The 22,727-nt window shown below is 38.0% G+C and overlaps 1 protein-coding gene across 7 annotated transcripts in view; it reads left to right on the top strand.

Annotated features, from left to right (window-relative positions):
- Window positions 1-22,727, top strand: part of Hdx (highly divergent homeobox) — a 241,788-nt gene that overhangs the window by 207,466 nt on the left and 11,595 nt on the right. The window lies entirely within an intron of this gene.

Below are 22,727 nucleotides of genomic sequence, written 5' to 3'. Positions count from 1 at the left end.
ATAAATTTTTAATTTGTATTTGTCTGATGTTAAAGATGTTGAACATTTTAAAATGTACTTTTTAGCCATTTGATTTCTTTTGAGAAGTATCTTTTTAGTCCATTTGCCAACTTTTACTGAGCTCATTGTTTTATGGGGTTAATTTTCAATTAATTTATACGTTTTAGACATTTATCCACTATCAGAAGAGTAGCTATTATACATTTTTCTCAAAGCTGTAGGTTGTCTCTTTGTTAGTTATTTCCTTTGCAGTGTAGAAACTTTTTAATTTGATGTAGTCCCATTTTTTGATTCTCAATATTATTTCCTGTATTTTTAGAATCCTGTTCAGTAAATCTTACCCTGTGCCTATGGCTTCAAATGTTTCCCGTATGGTGTCTTCCAGAAATTTCAGTATTTCTGGTTTTATATCTAAGTCTTTGATTCACTTTGATTTGATTTTAGTACAAGGTAAGATATAAGGATGTAGTTTCAATTTCTCTATCCCAGCAGAATTTGTTAGAGATTTTCTTTTCTCCAGTATGTTTTGGCACCTTTGTAAAAAATCAGATGCCTGTAGATGCTTATATTTGTTTCTGTTCCTTCTATTTCATTTATCTACATTTCTGCTTTTGTGCCACTGCTATGTTGTTTTTGTTACTATCACTTAGCATAGCTTAAAGTCCAATATAATGATACCTCTAAAATCGTTCTTTTTGCTCAAGATTGCTTTAGCTATTCTGAGTCTTCTGATTCTACACAAAATTCAGGATTATTTTTTTCTAGTTCTGTGAAGAATGTTTTTGGTATTTCAGAAAGTATTGCATTGACTCTTTAGACAGCTTTGGGTAATATGGCCGTTTTTTACAATATTAGTTCTTCCAACCCATGAACAATCAATGTCTTTCAATTTTTTGTTGCTTTCTATAATTTCTTTCTTCACTGTACTGTAATTCTCATTGTACAGGTCTTTCACTCCTTGGTCAGGGTAATTCCTTAGTATGCAAATTTTTGGAAGACATTTATGAATGAAATCAATTTCCTAATTTTATTCTCAGTAGATTTATTATTGGTGCACATGAGTAAATGTGTGTACCTAGGAGATTATGCTGTTAGTTTGACTCATCCTGGTTGGAAGGACAAGGCAGAAAAAGAAACTGTCATAGGGAGGTCTCACCTTTCTGGGAGGATGCAGGCCACATGCTCATCCTGCAATAGGATGGTGGCCAGGATCATTTTATCTCCCAGTTTAGAATACCAGACTTGTGTCCCTGTTGTCACCAGAGGCAAAGGGGTTGGAGCTAGGTCTACCACCCCTAAGGGAATAGGCCAAACAGCCAACATGTCACTTCCCTTTAGAATGATGGCCCTAGCATTGGGTGGGGAGCACACTGAGGCCTTCAGGGGCCATGTTGAAATCTAGGGCTGCACTTTTATGGCATAATGCAGTCCCTGCTCCCAGGGCTCCAAGAACAACACCCAATTTCCCAGCAGGGGTCTAGGGGCCACTCCCAAGTCCATTGGTACTGGATCCCTGGCCACATAGGGTCTTGTGCAGGGGGGATCAAAGCCCCTTTTACCACCTTAAGACCTTATTCTACCAGTCAAATGCACAGACCAGTCGGCTGTGCTTTCAGAAGGCGATCCAATGAGCTCTCACCTGTATGCTAGGGCTGCTCATTGAGCAGTTCAACAGCCTGTATTAAAGCCTACACCCACCTGATAAACTTTGGAGCCAAATAGGCCAGATTAATTTTCAAGAGCCCATTATATCTCTCAATCATACCAACAGCTTGAGGCTGGAAGTGCACATGAAAATGCCAGGAAATGTCATTGTCCCTGGCCCACTGTTGCACCTGAGCCCCTGTAAAATGTCTTCCCCAGTCAGATGCTATTCCTAGTGGCATCCCATATGCTGTAGTCAAACATTGTAATGCCTTAATGGTATGGGCCTGGTCAGCAGAGGGGACAGGATAAACAAAGTCTATACCCATGGCAGTATCCACAGCAGTTAGAGCATATTTATACCCTGGGCAGGGGCCCAATGTAATCTACCAGCCATTGCTGCAGGGGATGGGATGCCTGAGGTACTGCACCCAATTGTGTGTGTACCCTCCTCCTCCAAGGAGCCAGCTGAGACCATTGAAGGCATGCTTTCCCTGATGCTCTTGCCTCTGTGGGAGTCATATCCAAATGCCATCACTCGGCTACATCTTGGATGGTGCAGGACCCTACATGCCCCAATTCCTTATGGAGCCAAGGTGCCACCACTGAGGGTGGCCCTCAAAGGGCTGCTACCCCTTGTCAAGGAGTCTGCCAAATCATTCCCTGGTGAGAAGAGAGGCCTGTATCCTGACACATGGTACACCACATGTGTCATAGTCAGCATGCTCCCATGAGTCTCACTATAACTCAGCACCCCATAGGGGTTGATGTCCTATCTGCTAGTCTTGGCTACCCAGATTGGTAACCAGAGTGTTAGCCCTCAGAATACAGCACAACTGTGTACAAACATGCAGAAGTTCATCCTCATGCATGACAAGTAACCACAATGCCCACAACTTTGCCTATTGGCTTGACTTGCCTGTCCCAACCTCAAACCAGAATGTCTCTATACTAGGCTGGACAGTGACCACCATCCATTGCAAGGTTGTGCCATGACTAGAGTCATCCATATACCAGGCCTTAGCCAGGGGTCTCTCCTTCCCTTCCACATAGGGACTAGGGGTCATGACTTAGTCCCTATCATCCTGTAGGGTTTCTTGGGTCGAGTAAGTCAAGGGTCCCAGCACTGCTGCCAGTGTGGCCACTAGAGGGCTGGCTGAAAAAGAGACTCTGTGCTGTAGATATGTTCCCCATTGTGCCCGGGTGGGGGCCTGGGCTACTCTACTCCTGGGAGGAGATATCTATGTGCATACCCAGCCCCCTATTGGGTACTTAGTTTGCACTTCCACAGTCTATTGCCCTGTGATTCCTTCACAGGTGTGCAGAGCAGCATATAGTCCTGCCAACTGCTTCTCAGTCAGGGAATAGTTGCTTACAACTCCTTTCCACAACTGTGACCAAAAGCCAATACAGTGCTTCCATTTCCTCTGCTTTTGCCACAAACTCCAGCCAAACCCATTATCATCCATGTTTACCATTATGGTGAAAGGCAGCGTAGGGTCAAAAGCTCAAGGCCTGTACTTGAGTGACTTCCCTTTTCAAGTCCTGGAATGCAGCTTCCTTGGGTCAGTCCAGTCTCATGTTGCACCCTTTTGAGTCATCTGATATAGAGGGTGCAACAACAAGGTGTCTAGGTGCAGAATGAACGTCTACCAGAAACCTAACAAGCCCGCATATGCTTGTAACTAGCATAGCGTTGTCCATCTGGGATATGCCTAGATCATATATATTGTTGCATCAGGGATTACTTTTGTTTTACCCAACCAGATAACACCTAAGAATTTGACAGATAAGCCAGGGCCCTGGACCTTGTCTTATTGATGGTCCACACCGAGGCCAGCAAAGCTTCTTTTAGACTGTGTGTGGGAGCTTCCAAATATGTAAGGGAATCAGAAGTTAACATTACAACATCAATATAATGGAACAAAGACACAGAGTGCAGCTTGGTCCATGTAGCCAGATCTTGGGCCAACAGGCCATGGCACAAATTAGGGCTATGGAAATATGCTTGTGGAAACACTTGAAAAGTCCACTGTCTGCCCTCCCAGGTGAAGGCAACCTGTATCTGACTCACAGCCATGATAGCGATGGGGAAGAACATTTGGTGAGATCCACTACATAGTAGTGATATTGAGATTTGGACCCAACATCAGGGTGAGCCAGCCCATCAAGTCAGCAATATTGGGTACTGTTACATGCAATGGAAAACTCACTTTGTTCAGTTCTTAGTAGTCCACAGTTATTCTCCAAGTCCCATCGGGCTTCCACACAGGTCAAACAGGAGAACTGAAAGGACTTTGTGCAGGGTGTATCACCTCTCCTTCTTCCATCCTCAAAGCAGTCTGTCCTATTATCTCATGACCCCCAGGCAACCGGTACTGCTTCACATACACAAACTCCATTTACTGTGGGAAAATCAACAGTGCATGATGGGGATGTCCTCAGACAATAGTTTTTATCAAGCAAACCCACAAATGGAACTCTTCCTGTATGGTGTCTAACTTGGCACCAGTCAGTATGTTCAACCCCAGGATGTATTCAGCAACTGGGGTAACATAAACATCATAGGGATGCAGGGTCAAATGCTGGATGCCCAAAGTCACCTTGGCCTTCCAGACTGTAACATAGTGACCTCCATACCCTTGTATACATGCAGTGGGTCCTGTGAAATGATGTGTGATGCCATGGATCAGCGTTGACTCTGCTCTGATATCTACTAATGCCAGTATATGATGTATATTTTTCAGAGACCAATAAATAGTTAATTCCACATGTGGCCTCCAGTCTCCCAGGGTCCCTAGAAAACAGGTACCTTAGCCTGTCACCTAGTCTGGGTAAAAGGCTGCTAATGTCAGCTCATCTTGTTTCACAGGGGCTGTCTTTACCTTTTGGCCCATTGATCAGTATTGCTGGTCAGGATGCAACTGATTCCACAAAGACAGCAACAAGTCTAAGACCTGCCCCTCCAGCTTCTCTGTGTCTAAGCCAGCTGCTATAAGATTTGGCATTGGCTTACCTTCAAGGGACCAAGCATCTGCCCCTGCAGGACTGGTATTGCTCATCCCAGAAACATAGCAGCCGTGGAGGCACTGTCTCACCCACCCTTTCCTGGACAGAGGGCCATGCCCAGAAAATCAGTGGGCTCTCCTAGTGCATGGGACTTATGCTCCAAGAGGAGGTAGCACTTCCTGCTTCCTTCCACATGGCTTCTGTAGCTGCCGTATGTTGCTTCAAGCTCTCTTGGGTTCACTGAAATTGGATGCTCACTGGACAAGTTCTTCTTCCTCCTGTCTCACAAAGCAGAGGAGACTAAAAACAACCAAGCCATCTTCCCCACTGATTCATGGTGGTGGAGAGGAATTTGTGTCTCCAGCATTTCCAAGACCCATAAAACTGCTCTGGGTGTCAGGCCGACCCAGTTCTCCGGAGATTTCCAAGCTGCCAAGAAAGTTGCTACTGGCAACCAGAGCGAGGCCAGGGAATGCATTACAGTAACTCCCCAGGGTTCCTCCCTGCTATCTGGTGCTGCTTCTGCAGACATCATGGTGGGGAAACTCACCTGACCATCCTGCTAGACTATACCAAGTGCTGGAGCTGGTGGGCTGAAGGGAGCCCTGGTCAAGTGAGGTTCCCAAAGAAAAGAACATGCGTGGAATAGACATCTCAAGAAAACAGGAATCAAACTTTAATTTCCAGCACAGAATTTATGGTAGTTCTTTATTAGCTTAGCTAAGACACAGTAAGACAAAACATTTTGGGTGACCTTGCATAGCCATGTGGTATGTGCGTGGTCATCCATGCTGATTCATTATAACAAACTCTGTTGTCTGCCTGTGCTAAATGACTAAGTTGTGGCCTCAGGTGCCTTCAAGTGCCCTCAGATGCCTGGGCTTTTAGACATCTGGCAGTGGCCTCCTACAGTAGTATACAAGGATAGAAAAAATTAAGCTTATTAATATTCACAGTATTTCAAATGGTATATAGATTAAAAGAAGGAAAAGATAGAACAAAATAGGAAGGAAAATAAAGAATAGTAAAAAATATCAAAAAGGAAAGAAGAAGAGTATGGAGACAGAAAGTTGTGTGTAGGGACAAAGAGAGTAGAAAAATTAAGCAAATATACATTGGAGTTGAGAGAGAAAAAAAGAGTTTATATTTCATTATTGATCAAACAAAGTTATTAAGAGAATTTCCACTGCTCCTTAAGAGCAAGTATCAATGTGGGAGCATATGACCAAACAAGGTATGGTGTTAAGCAGAGAAAGTAGACAGCTAACATGTGCAGCCATACCCGAATATTCATACATAAACAGACTGAACCTTCTCATAAAAAATAAGTTACCAATAAAATGGCAAAAAGTCAAAACGTACAAGGTATGATTGCAATTTATAATGAAAGTTTAGATAATTATATTATTACGGTGAGACACATTGCCATCAGTCTCCCTAAAAATGCTTCCCTTCCCTTCGAATACAACTGACACTGTTCTTTCCACTTCCTGAAGCAGGTTTGTAATTCTTATTTCATAAGTGTCTTTATGAGATATAATAAAAAATGCAGTGAATGCTGCTGCCAAGTACCATCTAACAGAAAGACAGCTTGTAAAGCCCTAACCTCAGCCTTTTTCACCTACTGGATATGGCACTGTGCAACTTCTGACTTCCTCAAAGTGTCCATGAAGCAACCATGGTAGTGTAGCTAAAGATACTCAGGAAAGAAGACTTGCAGAAATGTTTCAGAAAGTGTCAAGAATGATAGAATAACTGTGCTTGAAGTGAAGGGGAATAATTTGAAGAAAATTAACAGCAATGTGTTTTATTGTAATAATTTTAATTTAAACATTCACCATATTTTTAGATAACAACTCACAAGGAGAGAGAGAGAGAGAGAGAGAGAGAGAGAGAGGAGAGAGAGAGAGAGAGACAGGGAGAGAGAGAGATTGCTGAATATCCCTGTGCAGTTTTTCACTGGTACTGACTTTTTCATTTTATTAGTACATGTTTGTAGTACATAATGATCACATTCATTGTGAGGAGTTGGTAAATGTACATAACACATCTTATTTTTTATCCCCTTCCTCACCCCACACATCCCCCTCCCTCTCTCTTTGTCCCCCTCCCTTTTGCAAAAGATCTGTTTCTTGTTATCTTTTATTATTTTCCATAATTTTCTCATATTTGGGGGATCTCATATAAGAAAAAGCATGTACTATTTAAGCTTGTATATCTGTTTCCTTTAACATGATTGTCTCAGGGTGCATCCATTTTCCTACAAATGACTCAAGTTTACTATTCTTTATGGCAAAGTAGTAATCCATTGTGTATGAATACCATGTTTACTTTATACATCGATCTATTGATTGACATATAGACAGACCACTTCAAAGGATTAACTGTCCTGAGTTATGACATTAGACCACTGTGTTCATTAGTGTCATGTGTTCTCAAAGTCAGTGGTAAAGACTTTACCGTGCTCCCGTCAATTAGTCTATGTTTAGGGCTTCTAGACTCAAATTCATAAAATGTGTCACCCTGACTTTTTCTTATCTCTAGAATTCCCAGCTCCAGGGTTTAGTAGGTCCTGCATTAATCATTTAGGTGGAATCCGGAATCAGAAAGAAGATGTTTTAGCTGATGCAGGCTGTTTCTCTCCACCAGTGGTGCTCACAGGTCCCAGTTACCACATACTTCTTAGTTTTTCTCTGGCACTCACTTCTAACTTGTCCCAGTTACTGTGAGGCAGATAACCAAGCCAAGCCTGTCCAATCTGTCACCTGCCACCTCTAGCCTTGACTCATTTCCATGAAACACTCTGTAGCCTATGATTCTCTCAGGGCCAGAGGCTCTGGCAATGAAATCCAGTCTGTGGATCACCAGATTCATTTCTCCACTTCTGGCTATGCCATGACCTTCTCAATTTCATTCTGGTTCATGGCTGTTAGGGAGTTTGTGATTTGGGAAGTTCTTTCCTGTTATTATCTAAGACTCAGAGCCATGTTCCAGTGGGAGAAATGATTGGTTTGGATGGAACTGACAGTGTGGGCAGCTGGAATGAGTGACATGTGGCAGCCTGTCCTGGCTATTTCCCCTAAAAGTTCTTCTGCATTTCAAAGAATGGCTCCCTCTCCAGACTTGTTTTAGAAGTTCCTGTGAACAGGAAGCCCATTCTTGTTAGTATAACAGCTATGTCCTGATGGAAAAAGCACTCAGATTTTTCCACACTGAGGGCAATGGTGCACATCTGCAGCCACCCCCCACCCTGGCTTCTTCCTCTGAAAATTTTGTATTTTATAGAATGACATGATCTCCAAACCCGCACTTGGAACAGCAACTGGATTAGAAGACAGCCTCACTTTTTATTCTAGTTTTGCTGTTTTCTGTATTTGACTTGTTTGCTATCCTGTTCTGGTTGTTTTACTGCAATTGGTGTCTGTCACCTCATGTGGCCATGAACTGACTGACCTTGGTGCATAGCTTACCTTTCTCTGGATCTTCTTACATGAAGGTTTTATAGCCTAAGCATTCTGGGGCTCTGCATTCATTCTCTTGGGTAAACTGAATATCAGTAACAATATGGGGCATTTTAATTCTTGCTGGAGGTTAGATTATTTATTAGCACATGTTTGTAGTACCTAATGATCACATTCATTGTGGGTAGTTGGTATATGTACACAACACATCTTTATTTCTTTTCATATCCTCCCTTTCTTTGCTCTCCTCCCTGCCTTCATCTCTTGGTCCCTTTCACTTTGGCAAAAGATCTACCTTCCTTTTTCTTATTGCCTTTATTTTCCTCTATAATTTATTTATGTATGGGGTTTCTCATGTAAGAGAAATCAAGTTATATTTCAGCTTGTGTGTCTGATTTATTTCACTTAACATTATGGTCTCAAGACACCTCTATCTTCCTACAAATGACATGAATTTATCCTTCTTTCTAGCTAAGCAGTACTCTCTTATGTGTATACCAAGTTTTCTTTATCTGTTTAATTGTTGATGAATATACAGCCCTTCTCCAAGATTTAGCTATTATGAATTGTTACTATAAACATGGATATGCATGCATCACTTTAATATGATGTATTTAACACTTTTGTGAAGATACCTAAGGGGGAATAGATGGATTGCATGGAATTTCTATTTTTAGTTTTCTCAGAAATTTACATGCTGATGTCCATAGTATTTGTACTAGTTTACATTTCCAACAACAATGTGGAAGTATTCCCTTTTCCCTACAGCCTCACTAGCATTTTTTACTATTTATTTCTTAATAACAACCATTCTTTCTGGAGCAATATGGAATTTTAGTGCAGTTTTAATTTGCATCTCCCTCATGGCCAAAGGTGTTGAACATGTTTTTGTGCATTAATTGGCCATTTTTTAACTCTTCTTCTGAAAAGTATTTATTTCAAGTGCCAATTGTTTTTTCATTAAGTTTATTGGTACATTTTAGGTATACAATATGATGACATTCATCACTGGGAATTTGTACCTTTGCATGATATATCTTGGTTCTTATTTTTTCACCCTTCCCCTGCCCTCCCTTCAACCCCTCCACCCCTCCCTATTTACAAAGACTTTATTTCCATTTTTTCCTTTTCTCATATTTTTTCCTTTCCCTTTTTACCTTTCCCCTACTCCTCCCACTTCGTCTTCCCCTTTAGATCTTTTCTTCCTCTTTCACATTATCTATTATACAATTTGATTCTTATTTACACTTTCAGTTTCTCACACCAGAGAAACTATTCAGTATTTACACATGTGTGTCCTATTTATTTCACTTAAGAGTATGGCCTCAATGTACATCTATTTAGCCATAAATGACTCTAGTTTCTCGTTCTTTATGGCTGAGTAGTACTTATCTTTGTCTCAATCTGATAAAGGCTGTCTATGAAAAAACAAACAGCCAACATCATACTAAATGGTCAATTGCCAATTTTTGATTAGGTCTTTTATTTTGGGGGAGTCTAACTTTGAGTTTTTTATATCTTTTGCATATTACTCCTCAGTCTAAAGAGTAACTGGTGATTTTTTTTGCTATTGTATAGATTGTGTCTTCACTCCATTATTGTTCCTTTGCTGTGCAGAGATGTTTAAATTTGATATAACCCCATTTGTTAATTCTTGATGTTATTTATTCTGCAGTTGGATTTCTGTTCAAAAGTCCTTATCTATGCCTATATTGTCAAGGGTTTTATATCTTCTAGCAGAATAAGTATTTCTATTTTAATTAGACCTTTCATCCATTATGACTGTGTTTACTCCATGGTGAGATCTAAGGGTCTAGATTCCATTTTATGCATGTGAATAATCAGTTTTTCCAACACTATTTGTCCATGAGTCTGTTTTCCTTCCACTGTATATGATTTGCCCTTGTTTCAAAGATCACATGAATTTATATCCCTGAGTTTTTTAAGCATCCCCTATTCTGCTCCACTGATTTACATGTCTGTTTTTGTACCATTGCCTTGTTTCTTTTGTCACTGAATCTTTCAACTATAGCTTGAAATCTGGACTTTTTATGTCTCCTCTTTGTTCTTGTTCCTGAGGATTGCTTGTGCTATTTTGAATTTTTCTTATTCTATATAAATTTGCAGATAGGTTTTTTTTCTAATTCTGTGAGACATGTTATTGATGTTCTGGGACTGCATTAAATCTGTATATCATTTTTGGTATTATGGCCATTTTCAAATTACTGTTTCTGCCTCTTGAAAACTATGGATATCTTTACATCTTCTGATGTCCTCTTCAATTTCCTTTTTGCAGAGGACTACAGTCTTCATTACAGAAGCATTTCACTTCCTTTCTTAGGTTAATTCTTAAGTATTTAATGTTTTTGAAGCTGTTTTGAATGGTATTGTTTTCCTGATTTCTTTCTCAATGGGTTCACTTTTACTGGAGAGCAATCCTATTGATTTTTTGTGTTGATTTTATATTCTCCTATCATGATGAATTCATTTATTAGTTCTACAAGTCTATTTTTGCATTTTGAGGGTCTTCTATGTAAATAATCATGTCATTTGGAAATATTTTCTGATTTCTTTGTTTTCTACATGTATCCCTTTTATTTTTTCTGTTGCCTGGTTGTTCTTGCTTAAATTTTGAGTATTATGTTGCTTATGAGTGGTGATAATGGACATCTTTGTCTTTCTCCTGGTGTTAGAGAAAAAGTTTTCCAATTTTCCAAAATTAAAATATTGCTGGCAATAGGTTTGTCATAAATGGCTTTTATCCCTTTGAGATAAGATACTTCTGTAGGTATTTTCTTTATAGTTTTATTATAAATGAAAGTTGGATTTTGTCAAAAGCTTTTTCTACATCTAATGATATAAGCATGTGATTGTTATCCTTCCTTCTGCTTATGTGACGTTTTACATTTCTTGATTTGCCTATTTTGAACCTTCCTTATATCCATGATATGAAGCTTATTGGTCATGATGTATGTATGATTTTTTAAAAGATTTGTTTCATTCGGTTTTTCAGTATCTTGTGGATTTTTGCATCTATGTTCATTAAAGAGATTGATGAGTGGTTTTCTTTTTACTTAAGTCCTTGTTTGTTTTTGGAATCTGGCTAGTTTGCAAATACTATCTTTTTTAATAAAAGAAGACAATCTATTTGAAGATGGAAAAGGAGGAAGAGAGATGGCAGAAAGCTACTCTAGATGAATAGGGAGAATTTGAAAGTGACTTGCTCCTATGGCCTTTTATTAGTGAGTTAAAATATTTTTCTTCTGTGATCCAAAATGTGGCATGATAGTGCTTTGAATTGTTACCCAAAGCACTTTCCTTTCTGAATTGATGGATGGATTACTCCTTGGTATTTCTCTGTCATACAGGTTCTACCCATTAGACCTCTGCACTGGCTCTTCTCACTGTCTGGAGCTCTCCTGTGGCCTCCATCTGGACTTTCTCTCCTTGGCTTGCATTTGTCTTCTAGTTCTGTCATGGTATGAGTGTGTCCCCCAAAAGTCTATGTGCTGGAAACTCAGCGCAGCATCGCTTTCAATTTCATCCAAGTCTGAGGCATATTGCATTAGATCTTCCCTGAAGTTCTTATAGAATTGAGTGTTGGATCTATTAGGTCTTGTACTATTTTGTTAGTAAACTTTTTATTATTGACATAATTTATTGCCTGTTTTTGGACTGTTCAATGTTTTTATGTTTTCTTGGTTCAGTTTGGTTATTCATATGTGTCTAAAAATCTATTCATTTCTTCTGGATTCTCCAATTAATTGGATTACACGTTTTTGATGTAGTTAATAACTTTCTGGATTTTTTTCAGTAGCTGTTATGATTTTGCATATTTTACTTCCAATTCCATTTATGTGGGTCTTTTCTTTCCTTCTTTTGGTAAGTTTGCCTAAGTATTTGTTTATCCTTTTGAAGACCAGCTCTTCAGTTCAATAATTCTTTGTATTAATATACTTGTCTCAATTTCATGAGTTTTCACTTTTATGTTTATAGTTTCCTTCCTTGTACTTGATTTGGATTTGGATTGTTCTTGTATATTTAGGACTTTGAAATACATCATTAGGTCATTTATTTGGGCTTCCACTATTTTTTCCAATGTGAACATTCACAGCTATAGATTTTTCACTTATGACTACTTTCATTGTGTCTCATAGGTTCTGGTATGTGGTACTGGCATTATAGTTTGATTCTAAAACTTTAATTTTTCTTGATTTCTTTTGTAACCCATTAACCATTTAGGAGTGTATGGTATAATCTTCATGTTTTACATAGTTTCTGTGCATTCTCTTGCCATTGATTTCTTGTTTCATTGCACCATAATCTGGTAATACGCATGGGATAGTTTTAATTATTTTGTATTTAACATAGCCACTTGCATCAGTTTTACATTCTAGCTCACACACTTTCTTCTCACATTGTTCACTTCAGCTGCCCAAACTTTCAATAAAATATTTTATGTCCTGGATCTCTATTTGGTACCTTTTTATGGACTCTATTGTTTTAGGAAACTGGTCATTCAAGTTTTGAGTTATTTTGTTTAGCTCACTAGATTTTATTTGTGTCTTCTTAAATTCAAAGATCACTTTGAGGTTTTTTTTTGGGGGAGTACCAGGGATTGAACTCGGGACCTTGTGCTTGGGAGGCAGGCAGCAGCACCACTGAGCTAAATCCCCAGCCCAAAGATCACTTTCTTTATTAAGTCCACTGTCTGTTTAATTATATCATCCTTGTGCTCACCAGGCATCTTATTGATCAGTTCTTTTTTATGGTTTATTTGATTTTTCTTTTGTCATGCATATATTTCAGCCATTTTAGTTTTTGTTTCCTCCAGATCAATGCCCATTTGATCAGCTTTGGAGGTTAAGAATTTTTGGAGTCCTCTTTCTTTTTGTTCTGAGTGTTGAGAATCAATTACATGGGAAAGACTTTATTAGTAGTATGGAGATCTCTTTAGTTAGTGTCTGTTTTATAGTAATGTGATCTTCGCTGTCTGAATTTTTGTGTTTATCTACCTCTTCAACCTATTCAATTTAATAGGTTTGTATATGGTCTTTGGGTTGCTAGAAGAGAATTCCTGTGAGTTATATTAATGTCAACAGATCCAACCATACATCAGTCATGTACATTAAAACATATTTTAAATTTTTCATCCTTTTTTCAGTGTTCCATAGAGACTGTAATATACTTCTTACAAATTTCTGGGATGTGCTGGGAGGGCGGAGGGAAACTAAAGAGAAAAATGAGGGAGAGTACATCACTAAGAAGAGGAGAGAAGGGAAATATCAACATATGAATAGTAGATAGGAGATTGAACTCTGAAATTGTTTCTATAGCTCGAGTAAGGGGCTAGTATGGAGGGGTGTAACACAACATTTATGGAAGTGGGAGAAGGGACACAAAGGGAGGAAAGTGTATTTAGATATTGGAGGAAGCTGTGAGAATGTCAGAACCTGTTAATATTCTGGAAGTTAGCTTATACTTGGATCCTTTATGCACAATTTTGTTAAGAGTTACCCTGACTTGCCTATGAAAGGTACTATTTAAATTAAAGCATTGGTTAATTCTTATTCTCATTTGTACATATATGGACACCTCCTACAGCTATTCCAGATGGAAGGAGGAGAGGAAGAGAGGGAAGGTGAAGTGATGAGAGGAAGAGAGTAAAAAAAAAAAAAAAACGCTGTAGTTCCCAAAACACAAAAACAAATCAGAATGACATACTTGCAATCCCATTTATATTACAGTGTGAGCTCAGTTGCAGTTCTCTCAAGCTGCCCCGTCCCATGATTTCCTCCATTGCTGGTCTGTGAGCAGAGGCTTGTAGATTCCTATGCACCTCTATGCCTATCTTCCAGCAGTAAACCCTGTGCTAGTCATGACCAACTGCAGGGTTTTGCCTCTGTCCCAAGCTCTGATCACCTCTGTTAATTTAGGAAGGTGAAAGTGCAGTGCAATTGGCCTAGCTCCCACCTTTCCAACAACTTCTTCCAGGGCCCTCTTGATTGCCACTGTTTCCCATGCACTGTAAATCTTGCAGCCACCTGTGTATTTGCTCTCAAAAAGCCTTCTGCCTAGTACATCCCCAATTGCCCTTTGGCTAGGGTGCCATTTTCTGTCTCTCTACCTGTGGTCTTTCATTCACTTTCCTCAAAACAACACTCTGTAACCTGTGAACTTGGTGGAATTCCAAGACTCACTGTGTTCAGCAGGGGGTGGTAGAAGCTCCTAGGTGGACCCCTGTCTGTGGTTGGTGGACAGCATGGAGGATTTCCCATGGGCATGACATACCAAATATTTGTGGAAGGAATAATGAGTGTGTATTTTGGAGTCAGCCTAATGTCTTATCTCTCTGGAGTTCTACTGCTCACAGACCCTGCTCATTAATATAGCCTCCAGGCCACAATTTTTTCAACACTCAGATCCAGGTCCCTAATAAAGATGGTATGTATTTCTTTAAATTCCCCATCCGCCCTCCAGTGTTCACTCATACACCTTTCATCAGCTTTTGTTATTATGGATGAGTTCTAGGTTCTTGTGGCTGATGAACAAAGAATTAGACATGACATTCAGTGGTTATCAAAAAGTAGCAAAGTTTAATTTAGGCAACAGTATGCTTGGAGTGAGTGGGTTCATGCTAGCAGAAAAGAAAATGACAGAAGTGCTTGAGAGCCTTGGGTTTAAGAATTTAAAATGTTGCACTGGGTCTAGAGAACCTTCATTTGAATCTACTAAAGCACAACTGACAACATGATTGACAGGGTGCTGAGTCATGTCAGCTGTATCTTTTGCACATGTCCTTTCCCATAATCCACTCTATTATAATTGTATGTATGAGTTGTAGTCCACATGCATAAACCTCCAATAAAATACGGATGAAGAAAGGTTACTGTAGGTAATGCAGGACGATCTGGCATGCATGCATCTTACCTCTGGGCAGTGCTAGGCCATAGAACAAAGGTCAAAGGGTGGCCTAAGTATTGCCCAGGTTCAGGTGAGTGGAGGGAAGTTATCCTTTAGGCCCAGGTGTACTTATTATATTATTCCTCCCTGAGAGATCTGGTCCCTAAAAATCTTTAAAGGTTGCTGAAGGTGGGATGCCCATCTTCTTTAGTTGCTTCCTGTTGAATAGGGGTATTGGCCCTAACTATACAGAGACAATAGAACTCTCACCCTGCCTGATCCTGAGGACATAAGGGAGCCATACTCCTCCTCTGAGGATTTGTTAATGAGCTCTAAATATGGAGGTAGGCTTGGTCCTTGTCTCTGATCACCATCTGTATGGTGATGGGTGTTAAATGAGAACAAACAAATTTGACTAAGAGATTAAATATTCATAGTCCAAATTGTAAGGCTAAGAGAAGCATTTAAAAAGGATATTGATCTCCAGCCACCGATAAACAAGGGTGCCCTTTCCTGTCCAGTTTACTGTAAAATACAAGTAGGAATGAGCGCCACATGCGAGTCTCAAGACAGAAATTATTTTCAATAGTGAACATATGAGTAAGCTGATTTTTTTTTATTTTCTCATACAGATAAATTCCCTGAAAATGTAGCTCTAGTCAAAGGCTGAAATGGACCATAAGAAATATCTGAGGTAGCTCCAGTAGTTCTATTTTCCCAATGTATAAAATTTCTTTTGATACCCACTAACACTCATTCAGTTGAATTTTCATAAACAGTTGCCAGCGAACAGCCACTGATTGTAGGCTGAGACTAATCTTCCCATGGGAATATAGAAACTCAGTTAAAAGATCTCTCTTGGAAATATTCTGACCCCCTGTATCCTACCACTTGTGAGTTCAAAGATGGCTTCCATGAAAACTACACCATGTTTTTAAAGGCTGCAGCTTGGTTTGCCTGGATGTTGGCATGGTCCAGTGAATGCCTAATCTTTGGGATTTGTTTGCAAAGGGACCCTTAATTTGCCCAAATCTTCACTCTGGCCTTGGTCTTGAGTCTTTATACTGAGAGACACCTGGAACTTAAGCAATATGTGAATAGATATTGGTCCCCAAATGATGAAACTTGTGTAAGACTACCTTGATAGGATCTGAGAAAGGTAAAGCCCCCTGTATTAAGGTTACCCTGGTCATTTCATTGACCTGAAAATAATATAGGCTTTCTAAGGACATTAACTGAAAGGGATGCCCCCCTTGATATTTGTGATGGTAGGTTATCTTTCCAGTAAGCCAAAGTCAAGCTGGGAAAGATACAACAATATATTGGCTGGAGAATGGGGAAAGAAAAAGCCAACAGTCTTTGGCTAAATTGGGGTTAGTAGAATTTAATAAGAGATGGGTTAGATTTAAGGTTCTGTTTAAGTAATTGCTGCTGATATTTTCCTCAGAGTCAATCCTTGAGTTACCAAAGAGTTTTCCAGGAAAAATAAGAAAAAGCCAAAGGATCATTTTATAACTTGGAATAAGGATCTCAAGAATAAGTCATGGCAAGAAGAGAATAAAAAAAAAACTAGCTACATAAGACATGCAAGGAAGGACCATATTTCCAGGATAAGGCTGATTTTCCCTTTTATTTAGAGGTATCAAGACAGTTTACTTATCTGATTCAGGAGGTTGGTTAGTGTTTTTCTTTTCTTTTTAAAGACATTTTAATTATTACTAAAGTATCTGAAAGTTGGTATTATTTTGAAAAATTTCTTCCTGTTTCACAATCTATTATATACTTTGGTTCTTCTTTACACTTTCAGTATCTCACACCAAAGTGACAGTGGAAAATGTACACATGTGTGTCCAATTTATTTCACTTAAGATCATGGTATCAAGGGGCATCCATTTAACTATAAATGTCTCAGGTTTATCCTTTATGACTAGTAGTATTCCATTATATAAAAGAAACACATCTTTTTTATCCATTTATTGGATGATGGGCATTTGGGTTGTTTCAAAGATTTAGCTATTACAGACTGTACTGCTATAAACGTGGGTGTGCATACATTATTGTGGTATGATCCTTTTAATTCTTTTGGGAAGATCTCTTAGAAGGGGAATAGCTGGGTCAAATGGGACCTCTAATCCAAGTTTTTTGAGACATCTCCACACTGATTTCCATAGTGGTTGCACAAGTACACACTCACAACAACAGCAGAGAAGGGTTTCTTTTCCCCACAACCCCACCAGCATTTGTTGTGGGTTGATTTCTTGATAATAGCCATTCTTTTTGGAGTTAGATGGAACCTCAGGATTGTTTTAATTTACATCTCTTGAATGTCCAGTGATGTTAAACACTTTTTCATATATATTAATTTGCCATTTGTACTTCATCTGAGAAGTGTATATTCATTTCAGATACCCATTTTTGGTTTGGGTTTTTAAATTTGAGGTTCTGATTTTTTCAATTTATTATATGTTCTAGATATTAGTCCTTTGTCTGAGGAAAAATTGAGTAAAATTTTTTCCCACTCTGTGGGTTTTCTTTTCAATCTATTGGCGATTTCTTTTGCTATTCAAAAGCTTTTTAATAAGATGACATCCTAGTTGTTGGTTCTTTGTAGTATTTCCAATGCAATCAGTGTTCTGTTCATGAAGTCTTTGTCTACACCTATGTCCTCAAGAGTTCCACTTACTCTCTCTCCCAGCAGATTTACCATTTCTGTTTTAATATTTAGATCTTTGAGCCGTTTTCATTTTAGTTTAGTGCATGGTTAGAGACATGGGTCTGGTTTTAGTCTTCACAATGCAGAAAGCCAGTTTTACCACCATCATTTATTAAAGAGTCTATATGTCTTCCAGTGAAGATATTTGGCACCCTTGTCAAAAATAAGGTGGCTGAGTGTATTTGGAGTTGTTCCTGCATCTTCTAATCTGTTCCATTGATTCTCAGGTCTGTTTTGTTGTTGTAATTGTTGTTGTTTTGTGCCATACCATGCTTTTTTTTTTTATCACAGTAGCTCTGTAGTATAAATTTAAGTCAGGGATTGTGATGCTCCCTGCCTTGCCTTTGTTGCACAGAATTATTTTTGCTATTCTAGATCTCTTCTGGTTCCAAATGAATTTTAGGAATATTTTTTCTAGTCCTGTGATGTATGCTAATGGTATTTTGATTGGGATTGCATTAAATTTGTATAACAATTTTGGGAGTATGGTCATTTTCACTATGTTGGTTCTTCATACCCAAAAACAAGGGATGTCTTTCTATTTTGTGATATTCTTTTCAGTCTGCTTTTTCAGAGTACTGTAGTTTTTGATGTGAAGACCTTTTACTTCCTTTGTTAGATTGATACCTAAGTATTTCTTTTTCTTTGGTGCTATTATAAAAGGTGTTGTTTCCCTAATTACTCTTTCCATGAGTTTGTTATTTGTGTACAGGTATGCTATTGATTTTTGAATGTTGACCTTGTATCCAGCTATAGTACTGAATTTGGTTATTAGATCAAGAGGTCTTTTGGTGGAGTTGTGAGGGTCTTCTATGTAGGGTATCATGTCATCTGTAAATAATGTCAATTTAACCTCTTCCTTTCCTATCTTTATTGCTTTTATTTCTTTCTCGTCTAATTGCTGTGGCTAATGTTTCTAGAACTACACTGAATAGGAGCGGTGATAGTGGAGATCCTTGCCTTGTTCCTGATTTTAAAGTGGAAGTTTTCAGTTTTTAACCATCCAGTTAGATGTTGGCTGTTGATATCTCACAGATGGCTTTTACCAAGTTCCTTAGTTGTCCAGTCTGGGCTCAAATTTGCAATAATCCTGCCTCAGCCTTCCAGAGTGATAAAATTACAGGCAAGCAACACCACTTCTGACTAGGATATAGGTCATCATAAAACTTTTACACACTGAATTAGTCTCTTATTTTTGGACTTTATTGTAACAAACTTAAGTAATGTCTCCTACCATGCATTAGAAGACAATTATTAATATACAATTATCCATACTGAGTTTGGGCATAGCAGAATTTCTAATTGTGATACATCAATAGAATTCTATATTTTCAGGATTTCTAACCAACCTAAAACAGTTATGAGACAAGTTGATGGGTACAGTACCTGAGACATGAGTAACTATGTCATAAAGTAGTACCTCTGTCTTTTGTAAATTAATGTAGCCTGCTCAGAAGTCAAAGGTGTAGTCTACATCAAACAACAGGGCTTGGCAAATGGCTTTACAGAAAAAATAAACTAGATCTGGTGTTATGAAATTCAGTGACTGAAATTACCGAACTAGTTCCTCTCACAAGCACTCCATTTATTAGGAAAATATCTCAAAATACACATAAATTATTGTTTATGATCTAGGAAGCATTTGGGTTTGCAAAAAGCAACTCCAAGAAGAAAATGTCTACAATAGTAAATTACCATAAATCAGCTTGTGTTTTTCAAACATATCATAAGTACTGAGGAGAGGAAATATTTGGGAGAAAAATTAGAAATCTGTGTGCCAAAACCAGCTTTGTGACTTCTGAAATTGTAAATTAATGTTGTCAAAGTGTTTTCTGATGGAGTGTGAGTGCGATTAAGAAGCACTGTTCCTTCAAGGGAGATACTACTATAATGATGAAAATTTCTCCTGTATTTGAAATGTCTTCCCAGTCAGTAGTTTCCTCATACTTCCCTGACAATGAATACCAATAAAAACAGAGTTTTAGAATTACAGTCGTAAAATATAATATGACAGGAGCATGTCGAATTTTATTATATTAGTTACTTGTAACATAGATTGTTATGTAGTGCCTCTGGTTAGGCACTTAGCATGTGCAATGTTTCACTTAATATGAAAAGATATGAAAAGGAAGCAGTTTTATCAGATAAAATAAATTCTATTCTGAACTGATAAAACAAACGATGCAGTAAACATGTTCATAGGTTGAATGTGTTTAATACCACAACATCCTCTCAACTGAAACAAGAAAATACCCAGAGAATTAACTAATTTAATGTATTTTATGCTTTTTTAAACAAATGTTAAAGTGCCTTTTATATACTGTAAGACCAGTTCTCCAGCTGGAGAGAATATTGCCAGCCTATTTTAATGATTTTATGGTAAGGAGGCTTGCTGTTTTTTTAAAATTTATTTTAAATATGTTTATTATAAGAGAAACAGATTTAATGCAAGTTATACAAATACTGTACATAAGAATTTACAAGATTGGCTTACAGTTGCCATGTGCAAAGTGAGGTGCATAAAAGTGCAAAAGGGATGTCAGGAGGATCCAGTCCAAGGCCTGGAGCTCAATGTAGTGTCCCATGGGAGTCTGTATCAGGAGGCTGAAGGGTCTGCGATGGAAGACCAAAGGGTCTGTGCCAGAAGGCTGAAGGGTTTGTGCTGGAGGCTGAAGAGTCTGCTGGCTCTCCAAGGCAAAAGTGAAGATGGGAGCTCCTCCAAAGAAGCAGAAGCAAGGCTTCATTCTTCGTTTCCTTCTTTTTTTATTATCCATTGTTTATTAGTATATTTTATGTATACAATATGATGACATTCATCATTGGGAATTTGTACCTTTGCATGATGTATCTTGGTTCTTATTTTTTCCCCATTCCCCTGCCCTCCCTTCAACCTCTCCACTCCTCGCTATTTACAAAGACTTTGTTTCCATTTTTTCATTTGCTCATATTTTTTCCTTTCCCTTCTTTCCTTTTCTTTACCCCTCCACTTCCCCTTTCCCTTCCCCTTTGGACCTTTTCTTCCTATTTCAAATTATCTATTATACATTTTGATCCTCATTAACATTTTCAGTTTCCTTCTTATTCCATTCAGGCGGCAAGCCAAATGGTTGCTGTGCCTCACACCCAGGGTATGTCTTCTGTCTTCAGTAAATCCCTTTAGCCACACTGAGCACTATGATAATTCAATTTATTTATATTTATTTATTTATTTTTGGTACTGGGGATCTAACTCTGAACCTTGCGTTAGCAAGGCAGGTGGCAGCAACACTGAGCTAAATCCCTGGCCCTCAATGCTGATTCAATTTAGAAGGGTATTTCTTACTCAAGTTGACACAGTCAGTTAACTACCACATTTATTTTTCATTGTAAATTGACAGATTAGAGCTGTATATATTCATGAGGTAGAAAGTACTGTTATCATTCATAATTACTCTGTGGAATAAGTAAATTAAACTAATGTACCCTTCACCTCATATACCTAGTTTTTGTGGTAGTAACACTTTAAATTTTCTTGTTTGGTTATTTTAAAATGTACATTATTGTTTTCTATATTTACCACTTATAATACGTAGCTTTTGAAAATTATGTCATTTGTGAAAATGTGAATGGAATAGGACACTATGTGAAATATGTCTGGTACAGAAACACAAAAAAACACAGTGTATGTTATTACTTATATGTACGTCTAAATAATTTAACTCAAAGAAGTGGGCAGGGGAATGATGGTACTGTTCAAAGGTCATAAAACTATACTTACCTGGCAGGGACGATACCGTACAAAAAGAGCATAAACCTTTAATTAGAAAGGAAGAACACAGGAGTAATTTTTTGTTTGGTTTGGTTTTCCTGCCTTAAAATATGTTTGTTGTTTTTTTTGTTTGTTTTAGTTTTTGTTTTCTGAAGTGCTAATGATCAAATCTAGCAAGAGTGCACTCTTTGTAGCACTGAGTTACACTCTCAGTCCTCCTATTTTTCTTATAAGTGATAATATCTCATTGTGTTACCCAGGCTGACTCAAACTGGAGTCTCTGGCCTCAGCCTCTCATGTAGCTGGAACTACAGGTGCCTGCCACCATGCCCAGCTATATACTTTGTATTTTTAATCAGGTTTACTGATATATAGTTACCATACAATAAAATTCACCTCTTTAGGTGTACAAGTGGGTGAATTTTGACAAATGGACATAGTTGTGTAAACACCACAACATGTTTATTCTTGCTAATGTAAACTTGGATCTTTTCTAGTTTGGAGCTATTATGAATATAGCTGCTGTAAATTTCCATGTGTAATTATTTATTAATATATGTTTTCATTTCCCTTGCCTAAATACCTAAGAGTAGGAAAACTGGGTGAGAAGGGATATGTAGAGTTACATAAGAAATTGCCAAAGTGTTTTCCATTGCCAAAGTGTTTTCCACAGTGTCTGTACTATTTTACACATCCACCAGCAATATATGAGACATTACTTGTTCCACATTCTCATCAATACATGGAATTGTCAATCTCTTTAGCATTAGTCTTTGTAGTATATTAGTAGTAGTATCTCATTGCGGTTTTAATTTCCATTTCATTAATAGAAAATTACATTAAATATATCTTCACATAATTATTGGTCACATATATTTTCTCTGATGTAGTGTGTGTTTAAATATTTTGCTTGATTTTTAGACTGCTGTGATCCTGTAATTGGGCTGTAGGAGTTCTTTATGTATTCTGGAAGCAAGAATTTTTTTTAGATGTGTGAATTGTAAATATTTTATCCTGATATGTAGCTTGTGTTTTCATGCCATTTACAGTGTACATTTTTGTAGATACAAATGTTTCTTATGAAGTCTTCTAAAGTTTCATGCTTTTTGTGTTGCATTTAAAAAATTGTTGCCTTACCCAAGGTCACAGAGATTTCTTTCTATTTTTTTGCAAAAGGTTTATATTCTTAGATTTTTAGGTATAGAATCCATTTTTTAATTAAATTTTGTCTGTGATGTGAGGTAAACAT

The sequence above is a fragment of the Heterocephalus glaber genome, unplaced genomic scaffold, assembly GCF_053883595.1.
Source record: "Heterocephalus glaber isolate CG9 unplaced genomic scaffold, H.glaber_assembly_v1.0 deba00001613, whole genome shotgun sequence".
Taxonomy (NCBI): Eukaryota; Metazoa; Chordata; class Mammalia; order Rodentia; family Bathyergidae; genus Heterocephalus; species Heterocephalus glaber.
Note: the sequence above shows the minus strand (reverse complement) of the source record. Positions and strands in the feature narration are given on the sequence as shown.